Source organism: Pleurodeles waltl, chromosome 2_2 (genome assembly GCF_031143425.1).
Source record: "Pleurodeles waltl isolate 20211129_DDA chromosome 2_2, aPleWal1.hap1.20221129, whole genome shotgun sequence".
Taxonomy (NCBI): domain Eukaryota; kingdom Metazoa; phylum Chordata; class Amphibia; order Caudata; family Salamandridae; genus Pleurodeles; species Pleurodeles waltl.
This window is the reverse complement of record NC_090439.1, coordinates 1,088,553,242-1,088,575,757: the sequence shown is the minus strand read 5'-3', so window position 1 is coordinate 1,088,575,757 and position 22,516 is coordinate 1,088,553,242.

Below are 22,516 nucleotides of genomic sequence, written 5' to 3'. Positions count from 1 at the left end.
TTATTGTCATTATTTTGTAATTCTTTGGCACTGGCATGCTGTTATTTCCCAATTCTATGCCCACTAATGTACCTTTTGGCAATTCATTTTTCAGATGTTGGTGCCTCACAATAGCTCCTGGTGTGATCACTGCAACCAACTACAGGTCTTTCATACGTGCTCATTTTCTGTACAGTTGATTTGCAATGTGTGTACCTGTTACAATAAATACCTATTTGATATACATGACATACTCCAAAATGTTTTTTTTTCAAAGGGTGTTTATTGAAGTGCTAATAAATGAAGGGGCAAGTGCAATGGGATGGGGTGATGATGGAGGAAATTCCAGGGAAGAGTTCCAGTCTGTAGCACAGGTGCATTGTCCATGGGGACATAGGAAGGGGAGCAATGGCAGTTCAAGGTGGACAGGGTGACAGAGTGGGACACAAGGGTGACACTCAGGAGAGTCTCATTTCCTAGCGGGGTCTTGGCAATAGTCTCTAGCTTCTGCCTGGATCGCAGGGAACGTTTGCAGGGTGGTTCTCATTCTGCAGGGGGAGGGGTGCTGGTGGCCTGTGAGTCCTGTGGCGGGGCCTTCTGTCCACTAGTAGCAGCAGAGGTGGAAGGCAGTTCAGATGTCTGGTTAGTGGCAGGGGCCCGCTATTGTGAGACTGCCTCCCTCATTATATTGTCCATGTCTGCCAGCACCCCTGCTATGGAGACCAGGGTGGTGTTGATGGCCTGCAAGTCCTCCCTGATCCCCTGGTACTGTCCCTCCTGCAGCCGCCTGTTCTCCTGCACATTGTTCAAGATCTGGCCCTTTGTGTCCTGGGAATGTTGGTATGCTCCCAGGATCTCTGCAAGTGCCTCCTGGAGAGTCGGTTCCGTGGGCCTGTCCTCCCCCTGGCGCACAGCACTCCTCCCAGTTTCCCTGTTGTCCTGTGCCTCTGTCCCCTGAACCGTGTGCCCACTGCCACGGACCCTAGGTCCCTGATTGTCATGGGTATAAAAACTTCGCATTTGCATAGCGCACTACTTACCCGTTAGGGTCTCAAGGCGCTGTACGCATACCACTGTGGAGCCCCTCCTAGCTTTTTTCCTTCTGAGGCACCCTCTCCTGGGCAACCCCCAGGGTGAAGCCAGCCATCCAAGCACTATCAGGGCTGTTGTGGAGATTAAGCAAGCTATTGCCCAGAGTTACAGAGTGAGATCCATTAATTAGATTAGGCACTGAGATGAGAATTATCTGGTCCAAGGGAATTGAGCCCACGTCCCGTCGAGGCGGGAATTGAACCCTGGTCCCGGGCCAAATCTCTGCATCAGGGTCTGCCGCTCTAATCATTGTGCCACACTTCTCCATGAGGTGTGGCCTGGGGTCCATGTAGAGGTGGACACACTGTTGATTGACGTGTCCTGGGGACAGAGGTGTGGGTACACTGGGTGGGTGCTGTAGTGGTATTTCCAGATGGAGGAGGCTCTGTGGTTGTCTGTGACTGGGCTTGGGTGACAGACTGTCCAGAGGTCCCTGATGGGCCAGGGGTGTCATCCAGATCCAGGCGACCAGAGTTGCTTTCATCACTGTGGGCCTCTTCTGTGGGGGGACTGGATATTGCTGGCACTTCTCTCCGCTGACATTGGCTGGGATACCTGTGGGGATGTAAATGATGTGTTATTTTTTCTGTGTGTGACATATTGTGCATCAGTGGCTTGCCCTCTTTCGTTGTATTTGCCCTGCCAGCTTCCACTTGTGTAAGTTGGTATGTGGTGGGATAGCTGATTCTTTAGTGATTGGTGTCCATGCAGGGCTGTGAGTGGTGCCCATGCATTGGTATAGCATGCAGGGCTTGGCATTGGGATGAGTGTGATGTGATGGTGGTGTGTGTAGGAGGTGGTGGAGTGATGGGAGTGAGGGTGGGGGTATGTGATGGCATGAAGTAGGGGGTGATAGTAGTAAAGAGTTGACTTACCAGAGTCCAGTCCTCCTCCTACTCCGGCCAGGCCCTCAGGATTCATGATTGCCAAGACTTGCTGTTAGTTGTGGAGGAGGAGGTGGGGGTCCACCGCCAGTCCTCTGTATAGCGAGTTGGTGTCTTGCTGCAATGGAGCGTAGCTTCCCCCATAGGTCGTTCCACCTCTTCCTGATGTCATCCCTTGTTCTTGGGTGCTGTGCCACGGCTTTGACCTGTCCACGATCCTCCGCCACACCTCCATCTTCCTTGCAATGGATATCTGCTGCACCTGTGCTCCAAATAGCCAAGGCTCTACCCTGATGAGATCCTCCACCATGAACATTAGCTCCTCCTCTGAGAATCGGGGGTGTCTTTGTGGTGCCATGGGTGTTGTGTGAGGTGTGTAGGTGAGGGTGTGTAGGGTAATGTGTTAGGGTGTGTGATGTGGGCTACGTGAGTGGTGTATAGGTGTGAGTGGTGTGTGGCTCTGGTTGTGTCAGTGGTCTTGCTGTCTCTCTCCAGTGGCAATTGTTTGTAGTCGTAAAGGGTTGTGGGTAATGTGGGTAATGTGGGTGGGTGTTTTATAGTGGTGTGGGCGTGGTGTGTGTATGGGTGTCAGGTGTGTGTTGTTTGAATTGTCCAATGTGGTGCTGTTTTGTTTGTGTGTGTGTATTTTGAGTGCGGCGGTATGTACTGCCAATGGTTTACCGCCATTGAATGTACACTGTGGTGATTCGTGGGTCATAATGTGGTGGGCGTTGTTCTGTTGGTGTAACGGTGTGGGTTTTGATACCGCCAGTTTATCACTGACCTTTGGCGTGGCCGATTTGTGTCTGTGGCTGAATAGTGACGGATTGGTGTCTGTGTGTCATAATATGGTGAACGGATATCTGCCGCCGCCGCGGTATGTTGGCGGCAGTCAGCGTGGCGGTAAGTGGGATTTACCGCCAACGTCATAATGAGGGCCTATATCTTTTACAGTTAGTGAGCTAAATCTACTATACAGTGAACATACTCCTCGACGCCTGCATGCCATGGTGTTCTGCACATTAGGCTCTTGTTGGCACACCACTACATTCAATAATGTAATTTTTCAATTTTTTTGTTTTCTTTAATCTTGTTCCATTTATGTTTCTGTGGGTGGAGATAAGATTTTCCTCTTCCTTTCTGGTCATACAGTTTTTACATACTGAGGTGGTAACAGCATTACCGTCCGCTGGCCCAGCGGAAATGGCACATCAACATTGCCGCCGGCTCGTAATAGAGCCGGCGGCAATGTTGATGTGCAGCGGGTGCAGTAACACCCGTCGAGCATTTCACTGCCCGAAATTCGGGCAGTGAAATGCGCGATGGGGCTATGCCTGGGAGCCCCTGCACTGCCCATGCCAAGTGCATGGGCAGTGCAGGGGCCCCCAGGGGCACCCCCAGTCCCCTTACCACCAGCCTTTCAATGGCGGTGTTTACCGCCACGGACAGGCTGGCGGTCGGGGACTCATAATCCCCAGGGCAGCGGTGCTTGCACCGCTGCCCTGGGGTTTATGCCCGCCAGGCAGAAGCCTGGCGGGAAAGTGGAGGGGCCGGCGGTATGACCGTGGCTTTTCCGCCACGGTCATAATTGCTGGCGGAACACCGCCAGCCTGTTGGCGGTGTTACCGCCAACATACCGCCGGCCACCAGGGTCGGAATGACCCCCTGAGACTGGTATTGATCTGTATTCTCCATTTCAAGGCACTACCTTTTATTGTTTTGTCCCGATGGAGACTTTGTTACATTTATTCTCAAGTATTCGAAACGTAAATGATATTTCAGTTTTGGAATGCATTGATTATTCATTGTACAACAAGCATCATGATTGAATAAAAGCTTGCACAATACAACACTCTATAGGCAGCAAAACATTTTCGAGAGTCACTGTGCCTTCTTCCTAGTCTTTTATCAATTTTTTAAGAATTTCTTACTTACACGACCTTTGCAATTTAATATATACTGGTTCATGGAACACATAAATAATTGGCAAAGTACATTAATTGTTGAATCATGTTGTCTGTGGTTTTATAAACGTCATCACATAAATGAACTATGTTGGGCATACATTTATTAAATTAAATATTTTACATTAAATATTCATGTAAAATAATTTTATATATTTTACATGTAGAATTAAATACAAAAATGCTAGAGTACGGATTAACAAAATTAACAATGTTGAATTACAGCTTTAACTCAAATATCTTAAATTAAATAAAACATTTTTCTGACGTTTAATTTAAAACATAAATTCCCACCTAAAGTAAAACATTAATATTGTTATGCATTAATAATTATTGAAAGTGCAAATCATTTTCTTGTGGAATAATAATTATTAAGTGATCTATAAAAATGAATTAAAAGTAATTTAATTATATTTCAATTTAAAAATGTTGCATTATTTTTTTAAGTAAAAAGGGTTATTAAAATAATTTTAATTAAATAATAAATATGTGTTGTTTTTAGGTTTTCTAAATGTTTTATTATTTTTATTTATACTTTTATTTTAATAATGACATTTCTTAACATTATCTTTCATTTTAAGTCACTACTTCCATTATTTTAAGTCACTACCTCCACTATTATAAATCTCCCCCTACATTAATCTCTATAGAACAATGTTGCAGTTTCAGTGGTTGGTCATATTCCATGTTGGACTTACTAATGTTTCTTTTATAGTAATAGTAACTAACAGTCATAAATGTGCCTTCACAGGGAGTGGAGATGTGAAGGCTATACTTTTGAGTAACTTTGAGTAATTTTACACTTGGGTTTTGTGAGTAGCCAAAAGAAGTAAAGTTACTCAAATTGTAAGAGTAAATCATGAGTTTAAATAACTCACAAATGCAATTTACATTTGTGAATGGCTCAGAGTAAGATCACTTTTCAAGCCTGTGCTTTTATGAGATCAGAGCTGACTTTCAGCATAGACATTAAAAAACAGAATTAACTGGGGACTGTGAAAGAGTAGAATAGATTATCTCAATAGAAAAAAAACAAGCTGGTTTTGACAATTAGAGCCTGATTCAGAGCATGGTAGTAATCTGACTTAAGCTTCTTATGCATTCTGCTCACCTATGACAAGAGTAGTAGAAGGCAGAAGGATGCAATGGTGGAGCCTTCATCAGCTTCAGCTATCCGGAAACCATGTGTCAGCATTGACACTCTTGAAACATGTGGAGGGCAAGCTGCCTAATTTAGATGTGATTGGTTGCACTAACATTTTCAGTACCGCGATACTGAGGAAGATCAGCATGTGCTGCTTGCCAGTCCATCAGAACATTGCACACAAGCATCCCTAACATGCTTGAAAAACATTCCCAGACACTTGTAACGTGGACACTAGCAGTATACCTCTTTTTGGGGTACACTGCTAGCACCCACACATAGTGACAGCAATATCTGCTAGGAAGGAATGCCAAAACTGCCACCATGGAGTAGTTCTCCCTGAGTGATCTTCAGCATAAGCAGCCTTCTTCAGGGGGAAGCACCTGTCACCTGTATTGAAGCAGATATGCTAATCAAGAAAATTATTAATGATTTATATGTTATTACTAATGAGAAAATGTGTAGAGAAATTAATCGTAGAAAAATAATGTGCACGTTTAAAAATGTGCCCTCGGGGTATGATCAGCCTGTGTACTAAAACAACTGAAATTGTACGCAATAATGAAAATATATGAGAAAAATTTAATAATATGTCATAATGAGATGCATAACCTATGTTTTACATTAATTTATAGTATTAAGTTAGCTGGACTAAAGGCCTAGTTCCACTGGGCCTCGCACACTCGAAACATGGAAAAACCGAATGCCTTGCAAAGGACTGGAAACTGCTGTATACAACCTTGACCCATTCCAAGTTCAAGTTATTTAGCTAGGATATTCTGCAATGTACCAGCGGACAGGAGATGATGAAGACAATTTGCTACAATAATGTGTAGAGAAGGCTAAATGTACTTTCCCAGGACTTGAACAATAGAGGCACTGATTGAAGAGCCATATGCAACAATTTTGATACTTGATGAGCCGGATGATGAGGGCATCGCATGAAGAACCAATCCGCACCTTGTGACTTAGAACATATGAAAATTAGTAGATTTGGTAAACAAAAACTACAGGTTAAAGTCATATCTGCTGACTGACTGACCAATTAGCAATTAGGAGTATGGACTGGGAGACCTTAATAAAAAGTCATGACAAGGGGCGAGAGATGAGATTTTCGGGGAGAAAATTGATGACGTCTGGAGACGCTGTCCGAGGTGCTGATATTGGGTTCATACAAATTGATGACCTGAAGACGAAGACTGATTGGATAGGTAGCTATAAAATGTGACTGACAATTCGTATACCTTTTCTTCTAGGTACCAACTGCGCTGATTATAGATATTCTTCTAGATAGATTTTTTCCCAAAAAATTTCATTATCTAAAATGTTTTTTCGCATGAAGTCCCACATGCTGATGCTAATCTTGGTTAGGCAGACTGTTAAGGGTGACGCTGACAGTGACAAACAACTGACAAACTTACTCTGCTGAACTTTGTTATTAATGCTGATATTCCTAATTTGTGAAATTGTATTGCTATATACGTTTCTTTCAAGAGATGATGTTTTATGTTAATAAATTAATAAAGAAGTGGTTTTGAATAAAGTTCTAACAGATGATTTAGAATTGTAAGCAATAGGGAGATAAAAATTGTTAACGCCTTTCCGAGTTGTGGTTATTCATGAGCAGATGGTTTTTAAGGTGATTAACTAAAATTGTTTCATGATTATCGATGTTGTTAATTGATTGAATGGTTACTGCATGACTAGGATGCTCCATGTGATTCAAAAGGTTCATCGACCTATACGCATCACCTTGTACGTTTACTTACTAAGGACCAGGCGCGCTAGCACTTGCATGGCCGAAATCCTGAACTACAGAAGCCCCTACAGGGCCTCAGTGACACTTTGAAAAACTCCTCTTCAAACCTTAAACAAGCCCTATTCATCGGGCGAAAAGCGTACAAACCACAGAAGCTCATCTTAGGGGTAAAGGCGGCTTTAATAGAACAGGTCTGGTATAAAGAATAACCTTGGCATTAAGCCTAACAAAACTACATAACCTCACTAATACAATATTTCCTCCTAACCCCTCCCCCACCCTCTAAACTTGCCCCTCCCCAATACCCCTTGATCAATCCCTTCCCCATCTATCCTGCTGCCCACCTTCTGTAGTTCCCCTTGCCTTTCCTCCCTTGTGATCCTTGAGAAAACCTCCCTGCCCTCTAATCTTTCTGCATCTTCCTCTTCCCCCCCAATGCCTTTATGTGAAAATCCCCGCCACACAGGAAAACCCGCTAGGCGTTTTCCTGCCCCACCCAAAAAACTTACCACTAATGATCCTAAAGCCTCTCCCCCAACAAATCTGCAATCATAATCCTAAAATCTAATAAATAATGTTCATTATAAATAAATGCCAAATGCACACCATCCAGCTGAAACAACTCAAAATCCAACACAACTATGTTCTTATGATGCAGAAAAGAAAACCCCTGAACCTGACAAAATCTCCTCATTTCCCTATTAACCTTCTTCCTCTGCTTCTCTATCCCAGTAAATGAATATGCTCTATCCGGGCCCCCGACACAACCTACAAAAGAACAGCAAAAAAACGCATGAAAAAATTCTTAACAAAACAAGTGTCATTGGGGAAAAGGGGATGGAGGAGGGGGGGGGGGGGGCAAAAAGAAAGCAAATCCGCACAAAAGAATAGCATCAACATAGCCAAGCCTTATAACCTAACCAACAAGATAAGCAGAAAATCATTTATCCAACCTGACATAACGCTTAAAACATTGTGATTTCCACCTCCCCATACCCATAATCAATCCATCCGATTTGCCCAGACGTTTCGCCTCCGTAGCAGCACCAATCCGAAAAGAATGAGTCCCATAGCATTGAGGATCTAAACCCAATAATCCAATTTTCTTTTTTAGAACTGCAAGCAATTGATGAGCTCTTAAAAATGAACCATCTTGGTGAATGAATACAAACCTTGATAACTCCGGCAAACATTTTGCAAAAGAAAACCAAAGCCTAAAAGGGCAAATGCAAGAACCAGTACCTCTTAAAACAACCTCTTGACCCCTCCCCAACTAATCCATTTTGGATACTCGCAGCCATATAACTATATCGCCATTCCTTACCTGAACATCCAAAGATCGTGTCCTTTCACTCCTAAAAGCTCTGAAACCCTAAAAGCTCAGTGGAAAAGCCTTGACATGCAAAGCGACATCAATGTTACCTCCCAATCTGAAAAACAAACGTCAGCCAAATCCCCCAACAACTCCTGCAACAAATGTGATGTTATAGGGCGCCTGCGATCCATCCTCACCCCCCCTTCCCTTGCCTAACCCGAAATCAATCTTTTACAAATCTGCCCCTCAACAGGGTCATATCCCCAAAAATACTTCCCGTAAAAGGAAATACCCAATAACTTACCTGATTTAGTAACAGCAGATAAACCCATCTCTATCTGTTGCATAATGAACTGGACCGCATCCTCTCTCCTTTTCAAAAACACCCCCCTCCCGTTTAACAGCACCTGAATTTAAAAATTCCAACCAGGCCTGAGCATAACTCTTCCTCGTAGACGGAGCTATGGACTTCTGAACCAGCTCCAACATCCTCATTCTCCTAATTCCCACAACTCCCCGGGGACCGCTGTCTTCAGTACATCCACTCCCGGTGCCAGCCCATGGAATCTCTGCCACTGGAAACAAGACAGAGAATCAGCAACATCATTGTTAACTCCTGGAACATATTTTGCCTTGAAAGTTACATTAAATGTCAAACATTTCAACAAGAAGTCTCTCAGAAGCTTCAGTACTTTCTCATCCTTTGCTCTCTGCGAATATACCAGATTAACCACCGACTGATTGTCCACATTGAAAACAACATTCCTATTCGCAAACGTGGAACCCCAGATGGACAACACTACAACAAGTGGGAAAAATCCAAAAAAGCGATGCTATGTTTAGCATTTTTCCAACTCAAAGGCCAACTCTCTGCTGCCCAGTGACCATCCCAGAAAAGACCGAAACCGTGTGCTCCAGAGGCATCCGAAAAAATTTGAATTTGCCAAAACCTATCAGACTCATCCACTAATATGGTGACCCCATTAAACTCCAGCAAAAACCCAATCCACATCCTCAAATCCTCTCTGACACTTGCCCGAAGCCGAACGTGATGATGCAGTAAAACTGCTCCTCGCATTGCAAAACCCAGTCGCATTGCAAAACCCAGGCCTACAAAAGGCTCTGCCAACCCTCACCACCTTGCAAGCAAAATTCAAATGACCCAGCAAACTCTGAGCCCGACGCAACTCCAATTTTGGCTTCGTGACCGCTTCCTCCAATAAAGAGACCAACTGCTGCACCTTCTCACATGGCAACCTCACTTCTATTTTCACAGAGTCCAATTCAATTCCCAAAAAATTCAAACATGTATATGGCCCTTCAGTCTTCTCATGGGCCAATGGAACCCCAAAATTGTCCATCATCTGCTCAAAAACAACCAAAGCCTTACCACACTCACCAGACTGAGTCCTACCCACCAACAAAAAATCATCCAAGTAATGTGTAACAAACCTAAAACCACACTGATACTGAAAGAACCACTGCAGAAATGTACTAAACATCTCAAAGAACAAGATACAGAACAACCCATCGGTAGCATCCTGTCAACGTATATGGCATCCTCAAACTGCATACCCTACAATGAAAAATCTTCTGGATGAACAGGTAAAAGCCTAAATGCTGACTGAATATCTGATTTTGCCATTTCAGCGCCACGCCCACCTTTTCCCACCAAAGAATCCACCGATGCATAATGGACCACCGAATCCTCCGGCGCAATGAAATCATTAACTGACGCTCCTGCTGGCCAAGACAAATGGTGAATAAGCCGAAAGTCACCTTGCTGTTTCTTAGGGACCACTCCTAAACGTGAAATAGTCAAATTAGGTAATGGCCAGCTGTGAAGAGGGCTCACAATTCTGCCTAAATCCAGCTCTTTCTGCAGCTTAGCCCTTACCACTTCTGGAAACTCTCTCGCCGATTTCGAATTATTGGCCCATCTCCTTAACCTTGGACCTTTATAACATAATTTAAAACCTTCCTGAAACCCCCGTAGCAACATTTTAGCTTCATCCAACCAAGGATAAAATTGTAACCATAACCAACCACCTCCAACTTAATAGGAGTAGGGCCCTTTACCTGCCAGCTGCGGCCCATGTGCCCTTCCTCTCTCAGCTCCTCTGCCCTGTTCCCCTTGCCAAGCCCAATTGAACCCCCCAAAACATTGGTACGCTGGGTGTCTGCCCCCACAGTTGGAACAATCATGATGAAATTTACATTGTTGCCTACTGCACATTCCACTGTTTAATGCCCAGCATGCCCCGTTATGCGGGAACTGCCCTCTTTGTCCAAATCCCACCCCAAATTGGGTGAGCTGCCCCTGAAAGGGCTTATACTGGACAAGTAGACCACTTGCCGTATGCGTCGTAGGCGCATTCCTTGCAGTTCTCAACCACTGCATCCATAACTCGTTGTCAATTTCACCCCAAACTTTCTCCGGATAAATAGCCTTACGCGCTCTAAATTGTACGTCATATCGAAACCAGCCGAACCCTCCATAATCCATCTGAGCTCATTCCACAACATCCATGTATTTAGACAGGGCCACACAACTATCCGGGAAATGCTTGCAGAAAACACTTACATAGATCAAAAATTCAGAAGTCCAATTTTCAGTTGTCGTTGGGACCCTAGGCCTACGAGCCAGCTCCCATTCCTACTCCTTGGAACCCTCCTTTGCCTGCACCTCCCTGTCCAGCAGTTTAAAAACATCAATGAATTTGCCTCTCCAAATCTTCTCCTTCAAGCTTTGAGTGAGATGCGCCCTCAAAGGCATTGACACTCCCATATAAGGCAACTTTTTAGCTTTAGTCCCACCCTGAGTAGCCTCCCCAAACGAAGCACTGCCCTGCACTTACCTGAGCCACTTCCAACTTCCCTATAACCACATCCGCAACACCCTGAGAAGCTTCCAACTTACCTGCCTCCGCCCCGTTCCCCCACGCTCACTTGAACAGCAACATCAACATTACCTTTACCTTGTGCCACAACCGCATTACCCCCATAACCAACCCCAACCATCCCTGCCTCACAACCAGAAACCTCACCTCTGAGCAAATTTCCAGCCAACTCCCGATGACGATACGAAAGACGATCACCCTGGACCGCCCGCCTGCTCGTCTTAGACTTCTCCACTGTAGCAACTGACTGCACCCCATGCACTGGATCCTCTTCATCATAGTCCAAAGATTCCTCACCGATGTCCAAGCCTGAACTAGCGCCCTGGCTAGCAGGAATATTTTCGACGAAAACCAAATTAGGATCCGAAGATCCGCTTTCTCAAACCGCTGCCTCCCTCGATGTCAAGTGAACCGCTGCGGGTTTCACCCTCCCTTCATGCCGTTGTCCTGAGGGTGCCCTGACCCCCACTGGTACTTGTAGACCAGACGGCCGCCCCAACCGCTGGTTTGCCATAAAAACCTCATGTCCGCCAAAAACCTGAGGACTATCACACCCAGGCCGGTACGTACCTTGACTTGGCTGCCAAAAATCTAACCTAACTTGACCGAACCTGACCTACCATCCTCCATAGTCGCACCACAAATTGTGCCCCTAAGCACAGTTCCATGATCATCTACAAATTCCACCAATTTTCAATTGTCTTTGGGACCCTAGGCCTACGAGCAAGCTCCCATTCCTCCTCCTTGGAACCCTCCTTTGCCTGCACCTCCCTGTGCAGCAGTTTAAAAACATCAATGAATTCGCCTCTCCAAATCTTCTCCTTCAAGCTTTGAGTGGGATGCGCCCCCAAAGGCATCGACACTCCCATATAAGGCAACTTTTTAGCTTTAGTCCCACCCTGAGTAGCCTCCCCAAACGAAGCACTCAAATCCAACTGCCCTGCACTTACCTGAGCCACTTCCAACTTCCCTATAACCACATCCGCAACACCCTAAGAAGCTTCCAACTTACCTGCCTCCGCCACATCCCCCACGCTCACTTGAATAGCAACATCAACATTATCTTTACCTTGTGCCACAACCGCATTATCCCCATAACCAACCCCAACCATCCCTGCCTCATAACCAGAAACCTCACCTCTGAGCAAATTTCCAGCCAACTCCCGATGACGACACGAAAGACGATCACCCTGGACCGCCCGCCTGCTCGTCTTAGACTTCTCCACTGTAGCAACTGACTGCACCCCATGCACTGGATCCTCTTCATCATAGTCCAAAGATTCCTCACCGATGTCCAAGCCTGAACTAGCGCCCTGGCTAGCAGGAATGTTTTCGACAAAAACCAAATTAGGATCCGAAGATCCGCTTTCTCGAACCGCTGCCTCCCTCGATGTCAAGTGAACCGCTCCGGGTTTCACCCTCCCTTCAAGCCGGTGTCCTGAGGGTGCCCTGGCCCCCACTGGTACTTGTAGACCAGACGGCCGCACCAACCGCTGGTTTGCCGTAAAAACCTCATGTCCGCCAAAAACCTGAGGACTATCACACCCAGGCCGGTACGCACCTTGACTTGGCTGCCAAAAATCTAACCTAACTTGAGCCGAACCTGACCTACCATCCTCCATAGTCGCACTGATGACGCAGAAAAAGAAGGACCAACATATATTCATATATCATGTAACAAAATCGTATAAGGTAGTGTGATTTTAGCAAAGAAAAATAATGTACGTGGGAAATTGTGCCCACGGAGTAGTTCGCCATTATTATAAACAAGCTTAATTAATCATGAAGAATTGACAAATGTAGTAATCCGTCATAATTGCAGATGTATTCTATGATTTTCTTGTTGAAGCTGTTGTATGCTTAGCTTAAATTTAGCAGAGGCTTTGGCCTAGTCGCCTGGTCTCAAATTTTAACTGCGTGGTTTTTACTTATAGTAACAAAAACATTATTTTATTCTAAAGCTGTATTTTTCCAGTAGAGATGACTAATACACTTATCTCCAAGGTTTCGTACTAGGCACGTTTCATCCTCTTTGATGCAAGGTCAGCTCCTGCAGGTGCAGACAATAAAGGCTTTAAGATAAAATTAATTGGCAAACTTTGCTGCAACTTGTGTTCCAAGGCTCCAAGGACAATGTATGCATAAATGAGTACTAGGAGAAAGACACTATTCATTGGTCAAATTGAAGCCACCCTATGAACCCTCCAATGGAAGACCCTGAAGAATTTGGAATGTTTCTTACTTAAACCCACCGGACAAAGAGAAGTCAGCCATTTTCCTTGATGCCATCTTTGAAGCCAAATTCCAGACGTCATCTTGGACGACATCTTGATGCCCTTTTCTCTATTCCAGAGAAAGAGACTTTAAGAATTCTCACCCTAGAGACTTTAACTTTAATTTGCCCCGTCTTGCCCATGCAGTAACTTTGCCCCATTCTCCTTGCTGCCGCAAGGAAACTTGCCCTTAACTCTGCCCCTTTGAAATCTGCCCCATGCTGATCGAACCGGTACCTGAAGGACGAAGACTTTCTTGAATGCTGATTGTATTTGGTAATTATGAAAGGATAATTGTATTATGCATTGTGTTTTCCTTCTTAGGTACCAACTGCTATTTTGATAGGGCCCAAGCTAGAGGTTTTCCAAATTTGTGATGACTAAATTCGTTTTGCATGAAGCCCCACATGCCAATGCTAATTAGAGGTTAGTCGAGGTATTCACTTGACGCACCATGTTGAATTAAAATCTTGTTATGCTGACCGATGTATGCAATTAGTCAAACTCAATTACTCATATTAGTGATTTGTATTGCTATAACCGTGTGCATTATAATTCAGATTTTGCGTAGATTACGTTTCTTCCGTCGTTATGGACAGCTAGTAATGTTCGAATACATATATAATTTGAGACTCATATATATTGTGTTAGCTTTGTTAATATAGGGAAATAAACTCATTAACTTTTAATAAACTGGTGTGGTTATTCATGACTGAAAGGTCATGTTGCGTCAAAATACCGACTGCTATTGATTCCTAATGTGTTATTTTGATCTAGTAATAGAGTATTGGGTATCAATTACAATAGTTATTGATTATTGATTTAAGTGATCCGACTATTCTACAATGAGGAGAGCCTAACTCGGCTAAAAGGTTCACCGACCTCCAGCGTGTCCAAGCACAAGTAATTTATAAGGGCTGGACGCGTTAACAGTAGATGGTAGCAGATATTGATGGTTTCGCCCTTTGGGACCCCATCCGAACAATAGACGGAGTCAGGTTAGAATTTTCTTTGATAAAACAAGTTGGAGAGATGATGATGCCCTAAATCCCCAATGACTTTCCCGGAATCTCGGAGCTTGCGAATGGAGGAAATGGAGGTGTGAGAATGTTTCTGGCGTTTCTAGTGACGGTATGAGAGAAGTTAGGGTTTTGCGCTTGCACAGCTTATTGCCGCAGATTAATTGAGAAGTTTGTGAGGATTTTAGGGGGTTACGAACTCCAATTAAAAGATTTTAGAGGAGTGTTACTCCAAAGTGTGAGAGTAGGGAAGTCTTCGAACTTCACATGTGTGTAGCGCTTTGTGCAGGAAAATTGTCCACGTGGTTGTTGATGTTGAGACGGGCCCTGCGAGGTCAAGAGACTCCGGAGTATGTTGAAAAGTGTATGAGACGATTGATGTTGTAATCTGTTCGGTTTAATAGGTTGATCGGGCGTGGTCAACGAGTTAGTATGAATATTGAGGAATGAAAGAAAGTTTTCGACTTTGAGATTTGACTAATTCTAAGGTGCACTAGAATAGTTCATTTGTCAGTTGAGAGTAAAGTTTGCGGGTCAAATTTTGCTTGCGAGAGCGGGAAACCGAGAAAGATGGAATAACTGCCGAGGCTAGTGAAAAATCCCTAAGGTTTCTGAAGCGATTGTATTACCCTTCCTGTAGTAAACCAAAAGATTTGTTTTCTTCTTTTTGGTTAGTGCTCGCGATATAGTGCGGAAATTAGTTTTGAGTGAAGCTGAATGAAGGAGGACAAGCCGCGGGACTTTGTCAGCAGCAGTGTGTGAGTGTGACGTCACTAGGAGCCGCGCTGGGATAGGTTGGTTGGTGAGAAGGGTCGCGCACGGATTGGACGCAGTCCGTGAAGCGCAATTGGTGGGGAAAGGCAAGCGAAGAGTATTCCGGGAATTAAAGTCACTTATTGATTACATATTTTAGAAAAATAAAAGACGGAAAGATGAACTTTTTCAAAGCATTCAAGAGTGCTTTGAGGGCAGATGTATATATTAAAGCAAATGTGGGAGAAGAAACACCGCCTGAGGGTACACCATCTTACATCGTGATTGAAGAAAAGGGCGTCGCACCATGTCCTTGGCTAAAGCAATGGTGCAAATTAACAGGAAAACATGGAAGTGTAGCGTTCCCTATCCATGGGTCGTTTAATCTAAGAGTTTTGGAGAATCTAAGATTCGCGCTATACGACATGAAAGTACCTCCAAGACCAGCACAGTTTGAGGCATTAGCAATTTGGGAGCTAATGGCTAGAAACCAACAACAAAAGAAATTTGAGACAAGAGTGAGAAAAGTAGAAAAGACACTAGCGGATGCTAGATGGGATAGCACACAAAAGGTTTGGAGATCAGATGTATTGCAGGGAATTAAATTGTTTCCAGCAATTACTGACGAAGTAGAGACGGAAGGAAGGAAAGCTACCTATAAAACAAACAGGAGTCAGTCCAGAGATAGAGAAAACAACAGAAATTCGAAAAGGTCAGACGAGTCAGAGGAGTTCATTATGCAATTGCTAAACGATCGCCCGCCACCATATGTGGAAAGCGAAAAAGGCTCAAGCACTAGCACTGCCCCTCCAGAACCAATACAAGGTAATGTGACACCGAATTTGAGAATATCACAGAGGCAGAGCAGTTCCGATATGCCTTTTACACCACAAATACCACAAATTCAGAGAATATATCCTGACGTGCCTAAATTGAAACCTGTCGATAATTATCGGCCGCAGGTTCAAAGGCGCTGCTGTGATGAGCATAATCTGGGAATGACTTCTGATTTAATGGTGCAGGGAGGACAGAATTATCAAAAACCGACATTGATTCAAGCCGAATCAACACAAATTTTGATGCCTCAAAAGCAGGTACAAGAAGTGCCGAGGTACACTCGAGTAACAGAGAGCCAGTTAAATATGCCAGCAATGATGAACCATAACGTGGGGATTAACATGCCACAGAATTCGGGGAACAGACAGAATCCAGATGCAATATCTCTGCCTATCACTGTAGGTCTGCCAGTACCATCGTATATACAGGCAAACCCAAACGTATGCGATCAAGGGGTAATGACACAAAATGAGACAGGGAGAAGATGCATAGAAAATACTCCAGAAACGACTCCGGTAGGAACACTGCCAAATGGATCTGGGTCTTTGTCGGAATTTAGTCCAATTCCAATTTGTGCTCCGTCAACTGTGGTAAGGTCAAATCCACCACTAATAGTACCGCTAACTTCAAAAACTGAAGTGTTACAGCAACCATCAGTAGCAGTTGATGTAAGTGCTACATTGATGGGACTGAACGCACAACAGCTAACACAATGGTTCAACAGTCTGAACTCCCCACAGAGTACACCCAGCGGGAAGGGAGAAGAATACCTGAATAAAATAAGATTGGGCATGGAAGCAGATGAACTAGTAGAGGGAACGATGGGTCTGAACAGGTTAGAATCATACACAGAAGAAGAGCTGAGATACATGTGCCCTAGGATTACAAGAGAAGTAAGCAGGGTACATAAGAAGTTACAAGAAATTGCAGATAGAAACAAGATCAATATAGGTAAGACTAAACACTTGAGCAGAGGTTACGGGCTAGACTTTGAGACAAAAGATTTTGAACACATGAGATCTGCAGGGATGAAAACACACCTTAAGGAGATACTGCAGAGCTCACAGGTCTGGAGATGTTTAGACAAGTGGGAAAGTAGATGGGTTAAGAAAAAGGACAAAAAGAAAGAAAGTACCCCAGATCGGAATGAAAAAGCACAACAGAATGACGACCTGATAACCATGTTGCCAATGAGAGAAACAGCAGGGGGAAAACTTGTACTTGTACCGTGGCACAGGTGTGATATTCAATCCTTTACGGACGATTTCCCTAAATTAAGAGAGAAACCGATTGAATGGTATCAACAAACAGATAGATTTGTGAAACTCGCAAAATGTCTTTGGGAAGGCCTGAACACCTTATTCGAAACTGTGGTTCCGGCAGATTTGTGGGAAGATTGTAAGAGGGCTGTAGGTTGGCCGACAAGTGAACCAGAAAGAGATAGGGACACAGGTGCACCATCACCTACGGTAATGAGTTTATACGATAAGGTGATTGAGCACTTGAAAACAAAGGTTGCGTCGAAAAATGTGGATTGGCAGAGGATTGACAGAACGGCACAAGAATTTAAAGAGTCAATACATGCGTACTATGAGAGATTGTTGAAAGCGTTTAAAAATTACAGTGGCACGGAAACGATTGAGGCAAAGGACATGCTCCATTTTGTGTTCAGATTTGTAGAAGGGTTGAGACCCGAGATCAGTCAGATGATTAAAATGCATTTGATTTGTTGGCAGTCAAAATCGATCGACAAAGTGTTGAACTATGCCAAATACTGCAGGGATGAGATTGAGACAAAAGCAGAAAAGGTTGAAAGAAAAAGTGATGGTGATGCAGCTTAGAGCAGCTCAGACAGGTTTGCAAGGTTTACAAGGTTTTCAACAACAGTTGCCGCAGCAGCAACAGCAGGGAAATGCTATGTTTCAGCCACAAATGAGAGGCAGAGGCCGAGGAGGTTTTGTGAATAATGGTCCTGATTTAAATACTGTTATGATTCCAAATGGTATACAGGCAATAATGAAGGTGATGCCATATCACACGTGTGGAATCGTCGGGCATTGGAAACGGGAGTGCCCAATGATGGTGCAAGAAGGTGTAGGTCAGCAAAACAATGATGTCAATGCATTTCAGAATATCAGAGGACCGAAATTGAAAGGTCCAAATCCAAATTTTCAAAATAATATAAATCAGATGCAGGGTTTACAACCCATACAACCGCAGCAGGTGCAAATGCCCCGTGCACAAATGGCACAGTTGCAGCCAATGCAACAGCAGTTTCCTATGGTACCTAATCAGCAAATGCAAATACTAAGGGTATGAATCTGCAACAAGTAATGCTTCCTCAACAGGTTGCGGGTCAAGGGATGAACCAAAATGACACAGTACACCAATTCCCTTTACACAGTGAGAATGGAATAAACGATGCAAGGGAAAGTGAAAGTTCAGATGAGGATGGAAATTGTATGCTTGCAGCATCCTTGGAAGTTGATCAAAAGGGTCCGTATGTGGAAGGAAGAGTTATGGGTCACCGTGTTTCGTTCTTGGTTGACACCGGAGCTACACGCTCTACAGTTAGAAGCATCGAAGTACCAAATTTGCCACTTTCAGGGAGAGCAGTTCAAGTAGTGGGAGTAGCAAATAGGTACCTGACAAACCCAATCAAAGATCCAGTGCAAGTCAGAATTGGTAACTATCAAGGGTCACATAAATTTGTGGTGTGTGACTCAAGCCCGATATCACTATTAGGGAGAGATTTATTGTGTAAATTGGGATGCTGGATTATGTGTTCAAATGATGGAATTAAAATTCAGACAAACAGTGATGAAGAAGAAGAGGACAGTTTAGGAGGGGACGAAGTGGAAACTGTCGATGAAGAGTATCCCCTGATTACTCTTTATCCAATTCTCACTGAAGCAGATATTCCTGCTGAGTTACAGGAAACAGTTGAAAAGGAAGTGTGGGATATGACAGGGAAAGAAGTAGGATTGGTCAAAGGAGTAGAACCAGTGAAAGTGACTGTAAAACCCAATGTAAATTTTCCCCAGACACCACAATACCATATGTCGCAAGACACCCTCATGAAAGTCACCCAACTCATTGATGAGTTTGTGAAACAGGGAGTACTGAAAGAAGTGCTAAGTAATCCATGTAATTCACCAATCATGGGACTAATAAAACCGAGTGGAAAGGTCCGGATTGTTTAGGATTTGAGGAAAATAAATGACATAATAGTCAAATGTTATCCCGTAGTACCAAATCCAGCTGTGATAATGTTTCAAATTCCCTGTGATGCTGAGTGGTTCTCAGTCTTCGACTTGTCACAAGCATTCTTTTCTGTGCCTCTTCATGAGGACAGCCAATTTCTCTTTTGCTTCAAATTCCTAGACAGAGTCTACAGTTGGTGTCGAATTCCTCAAGGGTTTTCGGAGTCACCATCAATTTTCAATCAGATTCTAAAGAAAGATTTGGAATCATTGGAACTACCATTTGAATCAATCTTGGTACAGTATATTGACGATTTGCTGATCGCATCCAAGACAGAAAATGACTGTACAGTTGACACCATTGCCCTATTGAACCATTTGGGAAGGAACGGACACAAAGTGTCCCCTTCAAAATTACAGTTCTGCCAGAAGAAAGTGAAATATTTGGGTCACCAAATAGAGAAAGGGTCGAGAAGAATTATGAAAGAGAGAATAACAAGCGTACTTCAAATGAGTCCACCGAAGACGAGAAGAGAGGTGAGAAAGTTTTTGGGAATGGTGAGCTACTGTCACCAATGGATTCCCAATTTCTCAACTCTAGCAAAACCTTTACTGAAACTGACCCAGAAAGATGCGCTGGATGAAATAGTGCTGAAAAGAGATGAGATGGATGCTTTCATTGAATTAAAGGAATGCATGTGCAGGGCTCCAGCTTTAGGTATGCCTGATTACACAAAGCCTTTTACATTGTTTTGTCATGAACGTGATGCATGTTCCTTGTCTGTCTTGACTCAAGCCCATGGTGGCGTGAACAGACCAGTAGCATATTTTTCAGCTACTTTGGATCCGGTCGCAGCAGCACTGCCAGGGTGCTTGCGTGCCGTAGCAGCAGTTGCTATCAGCCTAAATCAGAGTGAAGGAATAGTGATTTGACATCCTTTAACAGTCATGGTCCCTCACGCAGTCGAGATACTTTTGACACATTCCCGAACACAGCACATGACCGGTGCTAGGCTTACAAGGTACGAGACAATAATTTTGGGTTCACCTAATGTGCAGCTGAAAAGGTGCACTACGCTGAATACAGCAACCTTGTTTCCCAGTGAAAATGTCGAAATTGAGAACGCTGAAGACATCGAGCACGACTGTCTTCAGGTGACTGAATTTTGTACAAAACCAAGACCTGATATCAAAGACACCCGATTGGAAGAAAATGATCAAGTTATTTTTGTTGATGGTTCATGTTTAAGAGATGCACTATGAATATTGAAAGCAGGATATGCTGTATGTACAATAACAGGTGTTCTGGAAGCGCCTTGGCTTCAAGGAGTTTACTCTGCACAAGTAGCGAAACTGGTAGCACTTACTAGAGCTTGCCAACTTTCCGCATTAATGAAAGTCACCATTTACACTGACAGTCAGTACGGATTTGGAATAGTACATGACTTTGGGCAGTTGTGGTCACAAAGAGGCTTCATGACCTCTTCAGGATCACCAGTGAAAAATGGTGAAAGAATAAGAGAATTGTTACATGCCATCCAGTTACCAGGAGAAGTAGCAGTGGTAAAATGCAGTGCACACTCAAAATCACAAGACTATGTTTCTTTGGGAAATGGGTATGCAGATCAAGTCGCAAGGTTTTGCGCATTGAACTGTATATTGCTCAGAGACGAATGGAACTTGATAAATGAGCCAGAACTTGAACCAAGTGAAGCCTTTGCTCTAAAGGTTGTAGATACAATCGAAGAATTTAAATCCCTACAGAATGATGTCAGTGAAGATGAGAAACTCTCATGGAGCAAGTTACAGTGCGTAAAGAAACCAGATGATTTTTGTGTTTCAAGTGAAGGGAGATTGGTTCTGCCAGACAGTCTTTTGACACAGTTAGCCAGATTTTATCATGGACAAGCCCACCTTGGGAGGGATGCCATGATTAGATTATTTAAAATCGATTGGTTTAATCCCAAATTCCGTCACGTTGCTGAAGCAGTTTGCCATCATTGCGTCATTTGCCAACAAATGAACGCAGGGAAGGGAACAGTAGTAAATTTGAGCCACATTGGAAGAGCAGGTGGTCCATTCAGCAGGATGCAAATGGATTTTATTGAGATGCCTGTGCATGGAGGCTTGAAGTATGTGTTGGTGATTGTGTGTATTTTTAGTCACTGGATTGAAGCATACCCCACACGTAGAAATGACAGCCTTACAGTTGCAAAACTACTCTTGAGAGAACTAATACCACGTTTCGGATTCCCGATCTCCTTAGAATCAGATAGGGGAAGTCACTTCAATAACGAAGTAATAAATTTACTTTGTGCAGCGCTGTACATTGAGCAAAAATTGCATTGTAGCTACCCCCCTGAAGCATCAGGACTAGTGGAGCAAATGAATGGCACATTGAAATCAAGGATGGCGAAAATATGTGCATCAACAAACTTGAAATGGCCTGACGCATTGCCCTTGGTGTTAATGTCAATGAGAAACACCCCTGATAGAAAGACTGGACTGTCACCGCATGAGATCCTCATGGGCAGAGCCATGAGGCTTCCAGCAGTTCCTGCAAATGCTCTTTTGAATATTACAGATGATATGGTGTTGGACTACTGCAAAGGTCTAGCTGATGTGGTACGCTCTTTTTCTCACCAGGTGGAGGCAACCACCTTGCCACCGATCCAAGGTCCAGGACACGCCCTGAAAGCAGGTGACTGTGTCATGATAAAGAAGCACGTGAGGAAGTCGTGTCTGGAACCCCGTTGGAAAGGACCTTTCCAAGTGATTCTGACAACTACCACCGCTGAGAAGTGTGCGGGAGTTCCCAACTGGATTCACGCCAGTCACACGAAAAGGGTGACGTGCCCCACAGAAAAGGAAGTTGAAGTGCTGAAATCGCCAGTGACTGACAAGAGAGCACCAGGCACCGAGACTGGTCAAAGAGAACCAGGAGGCGAACAAGCAGAAATAGAGGAAGGGGAGATATTTTCTGAGGAAGAAACAACTGATTCATTTGAGTAGGACCAAGGAGAAGCCTCAGGAAGTGACAAAGATCCTGAAGGTGATAAAATGCCTGAGACAGGTGAAGGAGCAGGAGAGCCTGATCAGAGGAGGGCTTTCCCAGAAGCAGACGATACAGGAAAAGAAAAGGAAAACCTGATTGACCTCCTAGGGGAGAAGACAAGACAGGACAGGGTGAAACTGTTCAAACTCTTCCAGGACCGGTTGCAGGTCCATCAGGTTAAAACAGTGCGAAACGGAAACAAAGCATATCGCCGGTGAAATTAAGAACTAGGTAAATATTAAACGAAAGTGAAGGGCCAAAGTTGAAAGAGAAAAGAAAAGAAGTGTCTGTCGCAATAACAACACCAAGTGAAGAGAAAGACCCGGCCAAGGAAGAAAG